This window comes from Macrotis lagotis, chromosome 1 (assembly GCF_037893015.1).
Source record: "Macrotis lagotis isolate mMagLag1 chromosome 1, bilby.v1.9.chrom.fasta, whole genome shotgun sequence".
NCBI classification, from domain to species: Eukaryota; Metazoa; Chordata; class Mammalia; order Peramelemorphia; family Peramelidae; genus Macrotis; species Macrotis lagotis.
Genome location: NC_133658.1, coordinates 125,539,540 through 125,554,992, shown reverse-complemented (window position 1 = coordinate 125,554,992; position 15,453 = coordinate 125,539,540).

Sequence of the window (15,453 nt, the reverse complement as noted above, 5' to 3'; positions counted from 1 at the left end):
ATCCTCAGTTCTCTCACTTTTTTGGAATCTGCAACTTCTCCATATTTACTGGTTTTCTTTGAACTGTCTTCATACATACTCAAGCCTTCTCCATCCTTAAGAAAACATGCTTTGACTTTATATGTATATGACTTTCATATTCTTTACCTTCTCAGTAGCTTTAGGAGGAAGGAAAAGAATTTGAGGCTCTTTTTTTTTAATTTTTGCAAGGCAATGGGGTTAAGTGGCTTGCCCAAGGCCACCCAGCTAGGTAATTATTAAGTGTCTGAGGCCGGATTTGAACTCAGGTACTCCTGACTCCAAGGCCAGTGCTATCTGCTGTGCCACCTAGCCACCCCAGAGGAAAAGAATTTGGAGCTCAAAATAAGGAACTTAAATTTAAATTTTAAAAATTAAAATTTTAAAAAGAAAATCTAAATTTAAATATTTTAAAAGAAAAAACATACTTAAATGCTAAATAAATCATTGTTGATTCATTCACTAAGTGTACCCATAAGTGCTTAAAAATGCTAACTGGATTAACTTTAATAAGCCACATTTTGTTAACTCATTGAATTTGAAGGCAACATTATTAAAATTTAAGAATGAACCATGTTTTAAAAAATATTTTCCTATTCCCATAGTCCCCCCCAAAGGAAATAATAAAATTCTCATACATTTGGAAAAAATCCCAAAAAACTATATCTAGGTATGACCTGAAAGAATTAATGCATGTTATGAAGTACCCAGCTTACACTCATATATAATGATTGATGTAGCTGAAGGTTAGCCTTGTCACCATTAACAACCATGTGGTAAGTATCACATTAATTCATTAAATATAATAATATGATAAATATTTCGGCATAATTAGCCATAGTCTGCCATTTTCCAAGGCACCATTGTGACAAATAGCAGTGATAAAATAAGGAATCCTCTGTAGCTTCTGGCCTGAGCACATCCAAGACAGTTATATTTGATAGCCAGTATCTCTTGAAATGCCATTAAAAGGATAGTCTACTCCAGATTTAGAAGAACTTGAAATAAAATAGCTTTTTCATGAAATGCATTAGTTTCCTCTTACAGTTATTTGATTTCGTTATGAACCAAGAGAAATTCTTTCATTCCCTTCAATAAAATTCAATATTTCTATTTACTTAAACTCTAAGGTAATGCCATATTTGGAGTTAGGAAAAGCTCAGTTCAAATCTCAAATCTCTCAATTAATACCTATAGTATGATTGTGGGCAAGTTGCTGAAATAGGATCTTGTTTCCTCATCTGTAAAATGGGGATACTCATACTATGTAAGAACTTTGTAGACTGTAAAATTCTTCAAAAATCTTAGTTATTAATATGTATAAAAATATAATTGAACCAGTTTAGTGAAAATTCTAGAATTCCTAATGAAGTGAAATAGAAATTCCCATTTCACTTATGGAAGTTGTCTGTAAGCTTGATGCCTATTATTCAGTTAAGATGTGTGGCCATGTTGCTGAAGAGTTTCTCTGTGGAGTGATTGCCTCAAGGAGAGGGAATTAAGGCTTTCTTATTATGGTACTAACTGCTGGATCAATGGCTAATTGTGAAAAGATTCTGTTTCATGGGATAACAGCAAAATCATAGCACTCTTAACACAAAGAATACTGAGCCCCAGCTCCAAATCCATCAGGATAAAATTGGCAGGAAGCTGAATGGGTAATAAAGTTAGTAAAGTTTTAACAGCCTTGCAAGTAAGTTTCTTAAAGTAACCAAGCTGTAATTACTTTAATTCAACTCTGTCCTATTAACAATTTAGGGGAAGGGATGGCAATAAAAGCACCGGTCTGGGATTAAGGGTACTATTCTAATTGATGCCTGCTACCTATGTAGTATGCCATAGAACGGGGTACATGTGGTGGTCAAATACTTTATTTCTATAGAAATCCAGCAGGGCACCAGTAACAATCTTATGAACAAACCAATGTCAGTAAATGGCTCTAAAATCTAAATCTAAATCAATGTGATTAGAACCAGAAAGGATTTGATTGTTTAGATTAAAGGATTTTTTTTATCTTGAAAAATATGAACAGGTAAGTAGAAAGACAAGAAAATACTCAGGCAAAAGTTTTCATTTGATTAGACATTTATTGCATGTCTACTATATGAAACTCTCTAGTGAGAGACCTTTCCTCAAAGGGCTTACAATTTAGAGCAGGAATTGATATACTGTGACCCATGGACCAAATCTGGCCTGCTGCTTATTTTTGTTTAGTCTGCCAACTAAAAATGGTTTTACATTTTTAAAAGATTGAAAACAATCAAAAGAAGAATACAATTTTATCACTTGTGATAATGATATGAAATTTGAATTTCAGTGTCTATAAATGAGGTTTTATGGGAACATATTAATGTTCGTTTGTTTATGTGTTGTTCCTAATTGCTTTCCTGTTACAAAATCAGAATTGATTATTGGCAACAAAGACTTTATGTGGCTCTTTCTCATTGTTTCTCACTGTTGCTTGGGGCACTACAAATTTTTGTGACACAGTTGTAACTTGAAAGCATTTTGAGTACTATGCATATTTGCCATGCTGTGATATTTTAGCAGTATTTAACATATTTAGCATGCATATCCATGATGTCAAAACAAAAAATGAAGAGAAAAAGAAGTTTTATTGTGATTTTTGGGATCAAGACTGAGACTGAACTTTTTCTGAAGGGCCAACTTTAACCACTATTATGAGACACAGGATTGCTTTGGGAATTTACTTTTCCTGTAGAAAGGATTTAATAAACATTTATTAAGTGCTTTTTATGTGCAAGACACAGTAGTAAGTACATTACAAATATCATCTCATCTGATCCTCATAACAACTTCACAACAAAGTAGAAACTACCTACCCACAAGTATTAAGGACTTGATCATTTTAAAATCAATTACAAGGCAAAACAACTCTTAAATGTCAAACATCCTGTAGTAAAGTATATTCAATGACAACACATGTTTAAATAAAAAATAATGTCAAACTGCTATATATGCTTTCTGTGCTATCAAAAGTTAAAATAAGAAGCAGGGTCTCCATTCTCACACAAATTAGTAGCAGATATATTTTCTGAACTGAACTACAGTTCCAGAAGCAAATGCAAAAGAAATTTCCATATTTTAAAATCCATTTAACTGTGCAATTGAGGAACTTCCACCTAACCTTCAAATGGAAGTGCCTAATATACAATATAATTAAATGCTAAAAAGCAAATATCAAGGGAAGAATCTAATAGAAATCTATCAATGTCGCCTAAGCAATGAATATACTCAATTAAAATAATATGCTTGTGGGTTGATGTATTTGGCAGTACTTGTCTGTGTGGAAAAAAGTATTTTCAAAAGTAAAATAACAAAAATCTCAAAATACATTAACATATTTGCAATAGATTTTGATGATAAAGAAAACTAACTTTGATTACCAATTGACTGAAATTCTTCCCCCACCCAAAAAAAGTATTTTTTCATTAGTAGACCTGTATTACAAAAGAAAAAATTATTCGTCATCATCACTTCATTCTCCTCATCATCTTTTGAATTTCGTCTAAAATTTGTGGAAATCTGTTTTTTCTCATTATCTAACATCTTGTCCTGCAAAACTTAAATTATTTTAGATCTTTAAAGAAGTTTGCCACCTCCTGATCTAGAAAAAAGTTTTAGGCACTGTGCCATGCAAGAGAAATATAAAAAATACAACAGTCACTGGCTTAAATAGCTTCCATTACCTTTTTATTTTGTAAAATCCTTAAAAGTAAACAAATTAAAACTCTTTTCAAGTAACCCACTGTGAAAAAAAACCCCTCCAAACAGTCATTTGGGAGTTCTTCCTAAACTATAACTTCAATCCCATCTACTATCATTGTCCCTTTCATCTCACATCCTTTGAAGATGGACAGTTAGTTCCCATTTTCCTTGGGCTCATCATTAATTTGAAAACTACTACACTATTCTTATCCCTCAGCCTTCTCTTCCTCAAGTTAAACAGCTCCAGTTTATTTAACTCTGCCTCAGAAAACCCATTTTCCAAATTTTTCATTAACTTCATATTTACTCATTTATGTGCCCAAGGCCAGGATTGGACCAAGAGAATAACATAGCTTTCAGATTTCAAACTGAAGTCATGCTGTACTTGTTAAAGGAAAAAATAAAGCCCCAGACAATTTGCTGTGACAGAAATTGGATGGTTGCTGGGAAGGAGAGTGAGCTCTATGGAGGGGGTGTAGGGAGAAGATTTTTTAACTAAGGGACCCCATGGAATATTTTCAATGTTTCAAGCCCTGGATGTCGATAGGAGGATGGCAGTGAAGAAAGCTACATGATTCTGGAGTGGGACATATTTTTACATCCTAAACTTCCTGCAGGCACCATTTAGCAAAAGCACTAATTGAATTCAACCCCACCGATCATTTGAAGTACCAGCAGCCCCCATCTGGTCTACAGTTTTTACCAAAAAAAGAAAATACTACCCAGTAATAATAGCTGTGGGTGGCATGGAGGTAATTCTAAAAAGCATTTTAGTCTATTGCTTTAAGTGAAACATTTGAAAAAATCTGAACAGATCTGAAATGTCTAATTAAGGGTAAATAACTTTTTGTTCCTGGCCATAATGGAATGTAGTCATCTGCTGTTTGCTTTCCTCTTTATGATTAGCAGGAAGGTGGCTTGATTTCAAAGCATGTCCTTGACCCTCCTTGAAACAGCAGGATCTAGTCTGCCATCAGAACATCCAAGTAGAAATGATTATGATCTCTCTCTCTTCTCTCTCTCTCTCATTCTCTCTCTCTCTCTCTCTCTCTCTCTCCATCTATCTATATATCTATATATATACATATATATGTATATACACACATACACATATACATTTCTCAAATTTTCCTATTAAAAGATATGTTTAATTATAACTACACCTTTTAGGTTAATGATTAGGTTAAGCTGATCGGTAATATTATATGCCTGTGGATTATAGAACCTCACAATCCCCAAAGAATGAAAAATGAATATTACTCAGAGGGTGGTAGAAAGGTATTTAGTGAATACGGATAAGTTGCAAGTCATAAAGAACTTTGGATAAGAACTCAATAAAATGATGTTATCCATGATTTGCAAAAGGAACATGGATTGGTAATGGTAAGCAAGGTATAATTCTGGTATCCTACAGAGGAATGGCCTTCAGTAAAGAAAGTAGACACCCTGTGTTGAACTGATACAAGGAACAGACAAAAGTCTGTGTAGAAAAAACCTTCATCACTGGAGAAAATGTCTATAATGATTCACTTGAGTATTGAAAATCTGAAGAAATAAAGAAATGTTTGAATGTATTTGAATGTATTTAAGAAGTCTTGTGTGTGGCCATTTTGTTTTGAATATGCATATTTCTTACAAGGGATTTGTTTTTCCAGTTTTTTTCTTGGAAAATGGGTTTTCTGAGGCAGTTAAACAGGAGCTATTTACCATGAAGAAGAATCCAGGAGATAGGAGAAAAATTGAATGATCATTAATTTGTGGGAGTGGGGGTTGTGGGGAAAAGTTAATTAAAAAAGTCTTATGGAAGGTAATGGACATTAAATATATTGGTCAAATTAGATCATAATGTTAAGTACAGAATTATATTTAGCTTAACTTGTGAGCTTTTTGAATATTTGATTAGCTGGTATAATTATAAAACCCATTTGCAAACCTGATCTCAAAATAACTTGGTGAAATTTTTACTTGTTCTTCATATTTATTTGAAAGATATTTGTGGAAAACTTAATTGGGATATTATAAAGGCTTGTGCATTTTGGGATACTCTGTGATGCCAGTAAGAATTGTGATACAATGGACATATTCTTGACATGGAATCAGAAGAGCTGAATTTAAGTCTGTGATTGTTACTTCTTCTCAGATGCTGGTCAAATCACCTTAGTTTTTTCATTTGCAAAGTAGGAGATGGAATATTTATTTTTCTTTTGTAAGGCAATGGATGGGGTTAAGTGGCTTGCCCAAGGCCATACAGCTAGGTAATTATTAAGTGTCTGAGGTCACATTTGAACTCAGGTACTCCTGACTCCAGGATGCTCTATCCACTGTGCCATCTAGCCACCCCGGAGATGGAATATTTATGATACCTACCTGAGGAAAACATTGGGAAAACTATTACCAATAAAAAAAAACCTGACAAACATTTATTAAGTGTTTACTTTTTGGCAGACATTATAAATACAAATAGAACTGAAGAACTTAAATTCCACTGCTATTGATGGCCAGAGCTATTACACAGGAGTTGTGGTCAGGGTAAGGAGCTTTGGCCTAGATAGACTCAAAACTTGGAAGTGGAGTCCCAGCTCAGAAGATTATTATACTTTTCAAAAACTGTGGTAATATATTTTGACTATTGTTCTTTGAGCAAGAAGTGGAAAGTGTTTGGTAGTGCTACTGATAGAGGACAACAAAATTCATATTATACATGCCTTAGATCTGGCATCCTGATAGATGATTGAATAATATAGAATATCTGAGAAAGACTAGATATGAAGGACTAAAATGAGCAGTGACTCAAATAGTTTGTAGTTCAAGCCACTCTACCTCAGGGTGAGTACTGAAACTGAGAGTAATTGGCTAGTAGCTCCAAAAGGGTGAGTCCCATAGCTGATTAGATGATGGTAGTGTGATTTGGCTCTACACTATCTTCCCAGGCTTACTTTAGATCTATTTTTGGTGTTTCAGTCAAACTGGTCTATCTGCTGTTACCTGAAATATGTATTTTATTCCCATTCCTTTCCTTATTGTCCCTGAATGGGGAGTGGGAGAGGAAGGCAGAAAACAGAGAGGAAGGTAGAAAACAGAGAGAAAGGCAGAGAGAGAGAGAGAGAGAGAGAGAGAGAGAGAGAGAGAGAGAGAGAGAGAGAGAGAGAGAGAGGAAATGAGGGGAGAGGAGAGATTTCTTTCTTGAAAAATTTAGTATTTATCTTGGTAAATGACTACAGACTTACCTTGAAAATAGTGCAGATTCAATTCCAGACTATCACAATAAATTAAGTTACAAAAATTTTTTGATTTCCTAGTGCGTATGAAAGTTATGTTTATACTATATTGTAGTCTATTAAAGTTCAATAGTACTCTGTCTAAAAAAAAGTGCATACTTTAGTTAAAAAGACACTTTATTGCTAATTTAATGCTAATCATCATCTGAACCTTAAGTCAGTCATAATCTTTTTGGCTGGTGGAGAGTCCCATCTTGATATTGATGACTGCTGATGATCAGGGTAGTGGCTGCTAAAGTTTGGGGTGGCTATGGCAATTTCTGAAAATAGGACAATAATGAAATTTGCCACATAGATTGATCCTGTCTTTCAAATGAATACTCATAGGCCATTGTAGGCTTATTAACTGACCTAATTTCAATATTGTTGTGCCTTTGGGAATAGAAAGACCCAAGGAAAGGGAGACTGGGGAATGCAGGTCAATGGAGCAGTCAGAACATAAACACCATTTAACAATTAGTTCACTATCCTAGATGGTAGAATTTGTGGCTCTCAAAAACAATTACAAGAGTAACATCAAAGATCACAGATCACCTTAACAGATACAACAATAATAAAAAAGTTTGAAATATTGTTAGAATTACCAAAATGTGACACAAAGACATGAGGTGAGCACGTGCTGTTGGAAAAATGACAATAGATTTACTCAAGGAAGGGTTGCTACACACCTTCAGTTTGTAATAAAATAGTATTTTGGGGGCGGCTAGGTGGTGCAATGGATAGAGCACCGGCCCTGGAGTCAGGAGGAACTAAGTTCAAATCCGACCTTAGACACTTAATAATTACCTAGCTATGTGGCCTTGGGAAAGCCACTTAACCCCATTTGCGTTGCAAAAACCTAAAAATAACAAAACAGTATTTTGGAAGGGCAATAAAGTGAAGCACAATAAAACAATGACTGTCTGAATTGCATTGTCTTAGACATTTCAATCAATGACTTTACACATGAAAAACACTACATCTTTGACTCATTTTTTGCTATCCTGTTTCTTTAAATACAATTTGTTATACTGGTTTTAATGACTACTCCTGCCTTCTTGGTGAAGTTAACTTCTTTGCCCTTTGGGTTAGAACTAGGTTAAAGGGAAATCTCTTTTGAGGTTATTTAATTCAGGAACCATATATTTTAGGCTTCCAGAATATTTTACCTTCACTTCCAGAATCTTATGCTACTTTAAGGTTCTCATCTGAACTTCAATAGCATACAGAGAGATAATCATCTTTTTATTCTTGGAAATTTTACTCCTTTTTTCCCCCTAAGGCAATGGGGTTAAGTGGCTTGCCCAAGGCCACACAGCTAGGTAATTATTAATTATTTGAGGTCACTCCAAATTTACTCCTTTTTAAAAAAAATTCAATTTTATTTTATTTTCAGTTCCAAATTCTTCCCTTCTCTTATTCTTTCCCTTACCCATTGAGAAAGCAAGAAATAAAAAATCCATTATTATATGAAGTCATGTAAAGCAAATTTCTGCATTAGCCATATACTGAAAAAAAAAACCTAAGAAAAAGAAATAGAAAAATACTTCAATCTGTACTCAGAGTCTATCAGTTCTCTATTTTGAGGTGCATAGCATTTTTCCTCATGAGTCCTTTGAAACTGTGACTTTGGACAAGTCCCTTTCCTTATCTGAACCTTAGTTTTTTCAATTGTAAGATTAGAGGGCTGGATTTGATGGCCTCTGAGCTTCTTTCTAGATTCATGAGTATATAAAAACCCCAAACTCTCTGGACCACAGTTGTTTCATCTGCAAAATCTCCAGCTCCAGATTTATGTTCTTGGACAAGAAAATAGCATTTTCCCAACAAGTTTGGCAAACTAAAATGGAAATGGTAATAGGTGCCATTTTCCTATCTTAAAGGATTATTTGGAGTGTTAATGAGAATCTTTTCTTCAACAGTCCTTTCACATATACAAATTGTAACCCCTCTACAATTTTTGATCTTTAAAAAGAAGTTGGACATGATTCTACCTGAACTTAGTTAAACTGATCCTTGTACAACAGACAAGGTACATCTTTGGGCCCTCATCCACAGTTTCTTAGGAGCTTGCTAGAAATTGAGCTCTGTTGGCACAATCATCAAACTAACTAGATTCATTTCCATGCCACAATGAGGGTTTGTAATAATTTCTTTAGTAGAGGAAACTTTTTACTTTTACTTTTTAAAAAGATATGCCATCTAAATGAAATGGTTTTAGATAATAGAGTACTTGTCTGTAGTTACTGAAGTTGAGGTCATCCATTTTTTTGCATGATATATATATATATATATATATAATAATATAAGTATATAGATACACACATGCATACATATATTAGAATTAGAAGCCACACACACACACACACACACATACACAATACTAATGTGCATATAGTATATATGCAACACAGTTCTTTTAAAATCTATTCTAATGAAAGTAAATAACCTTTTCTTCATTTTCCTTCATTCCCCTAATCACTGGCATAGTTAGCTAGGTAGCACAATGGATAAAACTTTAGACTTGGAGTCATAAAGATCTGACTTCAAGTAGTACTTCAGGAACTAATCTATGTGTGATTATCACTGAATCTCTTATCCTCTATCCTCAGTTCCTTCATCTCTCAAATAAGGATAATATTGCCTACCTGCCAAGATTGTTGTGAGGTCAAATGAGACAACATATGCAAGGTGAAATATAAATGTTACTATTTTTTATAATTTAGATTAAAATTACTAATGCTTTGATCTTCACTGTAACTCTATTTTGATCTCAGCTACATGGTTCAGTGGGTAGAGTGCTGGCCCTGAAGTCAGGAGGACCTGAATTCAAATGGAGCTTCAGACAATTACAAGTTGTGTATCTTGGGCAATTCAGAATTTCTTGACTGTAAGTACTGTCATTCTGCCTCTCAAGTTATAACAACTAATATTTACATTGACATTTATTTACACAAAGTGCCATATATCTATATCTATCTATCTATCTATCTATCTATATCCACATTTGATAGATTGACAGATGTGTGTGTGTGGGGGGGGTAGGAGTTGACCACAATCAAATAACTATTGATAGGCAATTTTCTATTGTTTTCTTACTGCTAGGTATTTCTGTCCACAACTATGCCCTCTTTGTTTTTTTCCCCTTAATATAGAAAGGATAAGTTGCTAATAATAAATCAGGTATTTTATTATCATGAAATGTTATATTATAATTTATTTTTAAGAGAAGGTCCCAAAGTGAATGGTTGGTAGCTGATCCCATCAACCCTAACAATAAGGCCAAGATTTCATCTACTATCAAAGGAGGTATGTTAATACATTTTTCATTTTGTTCCAGCTCTACAGATTTGTCTCAAATCATGCCTGAATGAAACTTATTGTATCCTAACAATGGTTAAGCTGTCCTGTGGCTTCATTAAGGATTTAAAATAGCAGATCAAAAGTTAGTTTCATCTTTCCCAGAAATAATACATCTGTGTCAGTTTTTAAAGTTCCTTCTTTCAGTCTAGGAAAGTGTAGGCAGCTTGAAGGATTTGTGATTTAGCAAATTCACCTGACTTGATGAAATTTTTTTTATTGAACTCCTCATGATCTCCAGTTCATTCAGTACTGTCCCTAAGATGGAAAATATTGCAGTTTCTCTCTTACTGTATTAGTATATTTCCCCTAGTGCTCCTATAGCTCCCAGGTGCTAAACTTTCTGCAGGCGACCTTTATTGAGATGCCCCTTTGTCTTCTTTGTAGCCTAAGAAATCCCATTACTAACTTCTTGGGAGCCACTCATATCTTTCTCTTTTCTTTCTAAAACAGCCTAGCCCATGCTGACTAGTCTTTTCACTTTAGCCAAATTGCACTAAATCCCTGGGAGAAAGCATAAAGAACCATTGCACCTTCTGATGACAGTATAAGGTATACTTTTGCTACCACAGCAATCATTTCTGGCTGCTTTGTCATGGACTTCTGAAACTCCTCAAAAGTGTGAAAGTTTTTTGCATCAAAGTACCTATTATTAAGGATTAAGGCCAAAGCTTTTCAGTTTCCTTCGACTGTGTTCTTAACATTTTTTTCTTCTGTATTTTAGAAATCTTCATTTATCTTCTACTACAATCATATAATCAGATGATATAATCAGTGTCCCCTGACTACCATAGAAATTAGCCCCTAGGGGCTCATGCTTTGGATGACATCAAGATGTTATGATGCAGGGAATCAGAAGGAGGGAAGAAGGAGGTGGCTATGTCTACATAGCAGGTGTTGAACCACAAACTGGAAATTCCTAAACTTCTAATTATCTCTTAAATACTCCAAGATTTCAAAGGCAAAATGATAAAATTGATAGTATTTAATATGTGATAGGTTTTTTAAAAAAGAACTGATATTTAGGAAGTTAGAAATTGTTTTGAATCTACAGGCATTTATTAAGTTCCTATGTTCAAGGGTGGCATAGTGCTAAGTATTGGAAATAGTAAGAAAACAAAAGCGAGATCTTTGCCCTGAAGGAGCTCACATTCTAATTAGAGAGACAACATGCTAACAGAGTAAAATGGATGGGTGGGAGAAACCTTATGGAAAAGATGGGAGTTGCACTGGAACCTCAAAGGCAGTCAGGGAAACCAGGAGATAGAGGTGAGAAGGGAAAGCATTGAATACCTGGGGGAAGCCATTGAAATGTCCCAGGGGGAAGACGAAGTATCCCCTATGAGGAACAATAAAAGACTCAGTGTTGTTATATTGCAGAGCAAGGTAGAGGGGGGAAAAAGTGTTAGAAGATTGGAGAAGTAGAAAGGGACCAGAGGAGTGACATTTTATATCTGAGTAGAGGTTAAATTGAACTGAGAAGACATGGGGCAGGGAGATCAGCTAGAAGGTTGTTAAAATAATAACAAGGTTGATAGCAATATTGTAGGAGAGAAGGGATTATATAATAAGAGATAGAAACTACAGGACTTCACAACAGATTGGATATGAATGGAGAGTACAAGTTAGGAGTTAAGGATTATACTTCAATTTTGAGCCTTGAGTGATTGGAAGAGAGCACTCATGTCTTCAAATGTAATAGGGAAATTAGAAAGAGAAGAATCTGGGGAAAGGATAATGAATTCATCTTTGGACATGCATGGTATGTTCACTTTAAGATGTTGAGAAAGAATTTAGTTCAAGATATTCAATAGACAGTAGATAATGTCACTGGAGGTGAAGAGGTAAAAGGAGGTTAGTTGGAAAGTACTTGATTGGTGGAAGACTGGCTTGGGGGAATAGTTTCTTACAAAAGATGTCTTTTTTCTTTTTTTTTTTTTTTTTAGTGGATTGGAAGTATAAAGGGAGTCAACAAAATGACCTGGGAGCAAAAAAAAAAAAAAGAAGTATAATTTTGAGTTTGATTAAGAGAAAACCTGGAATGTTATGTTTGCTTCTGGGTGCCACTTAAATGAAGGACATTAATAAGCTGAAAAGTGCCCAGATGAATTTTTTTTTAGAATTCCTTGTAGAAAAAAATGGAGAACTTTAGGCTAGATACTAATAAAATTGGATGGATTAGGAATGATACACATATGCTTCATTAAGGTTTCAATGGTACCCTAGAAGGAAAGTTTCAGTGAAATGTTATAGAGATCTATGTGTGACTTTTAGCTGTTTACCATTTTTATTAGTTACTTGAATAAAAGCAATGGTTGCCATGCTTATTGGATTTGTGGATGTTCCAAAACTAGAAGTGATTGCTAATATTTTGGGTGGCAGGATCTTAAAATATCTCAACTGGCTAAAACATTTATCCAAAACCAATAAGATGAAATTTAAGAGGGATAAATATGAGGTGTTACAATTGAGTCCAAGAAATCAACTTAAGCACAAAATAGGGGGAGGCATGACTGGACAGCTGTCTATCTGAAAATGATCTAGGCTTTTAGTGGACTTCTAGAAGATTGTGAGGCAGTGGTATGTATGATAGGCTTGACATTGAACTTTTTTAAGAGAAGTAGATTTTTCATGAATGAGTAGGTGATATATTATATCTTTTGCAAGTCAGATTGTATCTGATAGATACCACATTTTAAAAAGTGTATTTTAGAGCTAGAAATCTGTAGAAAAATCCATAGAAGAGTCACTAGGATTGTCATTTTTTTTTTTGAGAGATTTACTTAGTTTGGAAATGTAGCAGGCATTTGCCTGGTCACAATACTGATAGGCATAGGATATCTTTTCTTTTCCATTTCTAAATGGGGTTGGCTCATCCCTTCAGGGGACAGGAGTAGGGGACCACAGACTGCTTCAGACTCAGTATAGATTCCAATGTATCTTAACCTACTGCTATAGCTCAGAACTCCTGAGTTCAAGAGACCTTTAAGCCTTGTCCTTTTTCCTCTTCTTCACCTCACCTTCCCTAATTCCCTGATGTAGGGATAGAATAGTGTGATACCTTTTCTGGTCCAGTAAGGGGTTTTCATTTCATGCAATTTGAAGGTTGAATGAAGGATGAAGAAGCTGGGAAAGTCTAGAATGAAGCAGAGAAGATTCAGGGAAAGCAAATAAGCACTCTCCAAATATTGAAAAGCTGTCATTTGAAGAGGAGATAGGCTTGTTCTTTTTGGCTCAAAAGGAAATTATGGGTAGAAACAAAAGGGAAAAATCTTGGTTTAATTTGTTAAAAACTTCTTTAGATTAGGAATTATACAAAGGTGTTATGAACTGTCTTGGGAGGTAGTAGGTTTCCCCTCACTGGAATTTTTTAACCAGTGATTGGATGAATAATTCTTTACTACATTGTAGTGAACTTTTTCTTTTTGCATATAGCATGGATTAAATGGTTGCCGAGTTCACGTTTGACTCTAAATTTTATGATTCTGGTATCACATTATTAAGTGTAGTTATCTCACATCTCTTTGCCTATTTTACCTATAGGATTCACCAACTAAAGAAGACTAGGATCTTTTGAAATTCTGTCAGTTCTAGATTTTCAACCAATAGAGTAAGGGCATTTCCTTGTTCATTTATAATGATTTAAAATAGTAAAATTTGAAAACTTCTTTCTTTAGTTTTAAATTTCCAGAAACAAATGTCAAATTTTATATTGGATAGAATAAGGTCAGATATTTATTAGCTGGACAAGTCTCAACCTGATTTGCTTCAGTTCTTTAACTATAAAATATACTGGAGGAGGAAATGGCAAACCATCCTAGTACTTTTGCTAAGAAACCCCCCCAAAGGGATTATGGACATGATTGAAACAATTCAACACAATAAATAGTTATACAAATGTATATGTGTATATATATATATATATATATATATATATATATATATATATATATATTTCAGCTATATGAGATGAAAGCATTTAAGTGATGGTATGATCTTTGGTTTGGGATTTTTGCCTCTGCCAACAAATTCCATGAAATAATCCAAAGAATCCAAAGAATGGAATTAATTACAGTTCCAAGGGAGATTGCTAGTATATCAGCCTCTAGAAAATCAAGGCAATAGATAGAGAAGGTCCCTGGAAAAAATAGTGAATTTAGAGGAAAAACAAAGACTAAATCCACAGAATAACTTTTATTCTTAACTACAAGAAATTGAACAGAAGAAAAATAGCCTCAATATCTAGCTCCAGCTACCTTTTCAATCAGAACAATTCAGTGCTTTTTTCTTAGCAACTTGGACACCTATTTATTGTGTGCCCTTTCCCTTTCTTGTTTACAATTCCTCTTCCCCAGCATCAGATTTCTATTCTTCATTTCTGTTGTGTGTTCTCTTCTTAAATGCTCATTTTCTAGGATAGCCTTCAAAAGTAACATACTACTGAGGATACTTCTACAGAGATAAAATATATACAGGGCTTTCTTGGAAAGAAAAGGAAAAGACAAGATGAGACTCAGTGTGTTCTATATGTTGACCTCATTGGATTCAATTCAATTAAATGGTCATATATTAAATGCCTAACATGACCCAGGTTAAGTGCTAGGTGCTGGAGAGAAAAAAATAAAAATGAAATTGTACTTGTGGTGAAGTGGTTCACCATCCACTAAGCTGATTCAACATATACACAAGTATGTGAATACAAATTTTATATAAAGAATTTTGTATGGCAAAGGAGAGGACTGCTAATAACTGGGGGGAGATCAGAAAAGTCCTCATCACTCCAATAAAATTGCTCTCTTCATGTTAATCAATGTACTTTTTTCTTTTTTTTTGCATCTGCTGCATCCATCTTCTTTCCACTCATGGGGTCATCACTTGTGCTTACTCTTTTATTTCCTAGCCTAACCCATTTCAGTAACCTAAATTGTTTTTCTGCCTCAAGAGTCTCTCCCTTCTCCAATCTGTTAACAAAACAATCCTGAAGCACAGATTTGATCATGTCACTCCTCAGTTCAAAAATCTCCACTGGATCTGTTACCTAAAGTATTCAACACAATCTCTCCTCCTTTTTTGGTATTTAAAACTATTT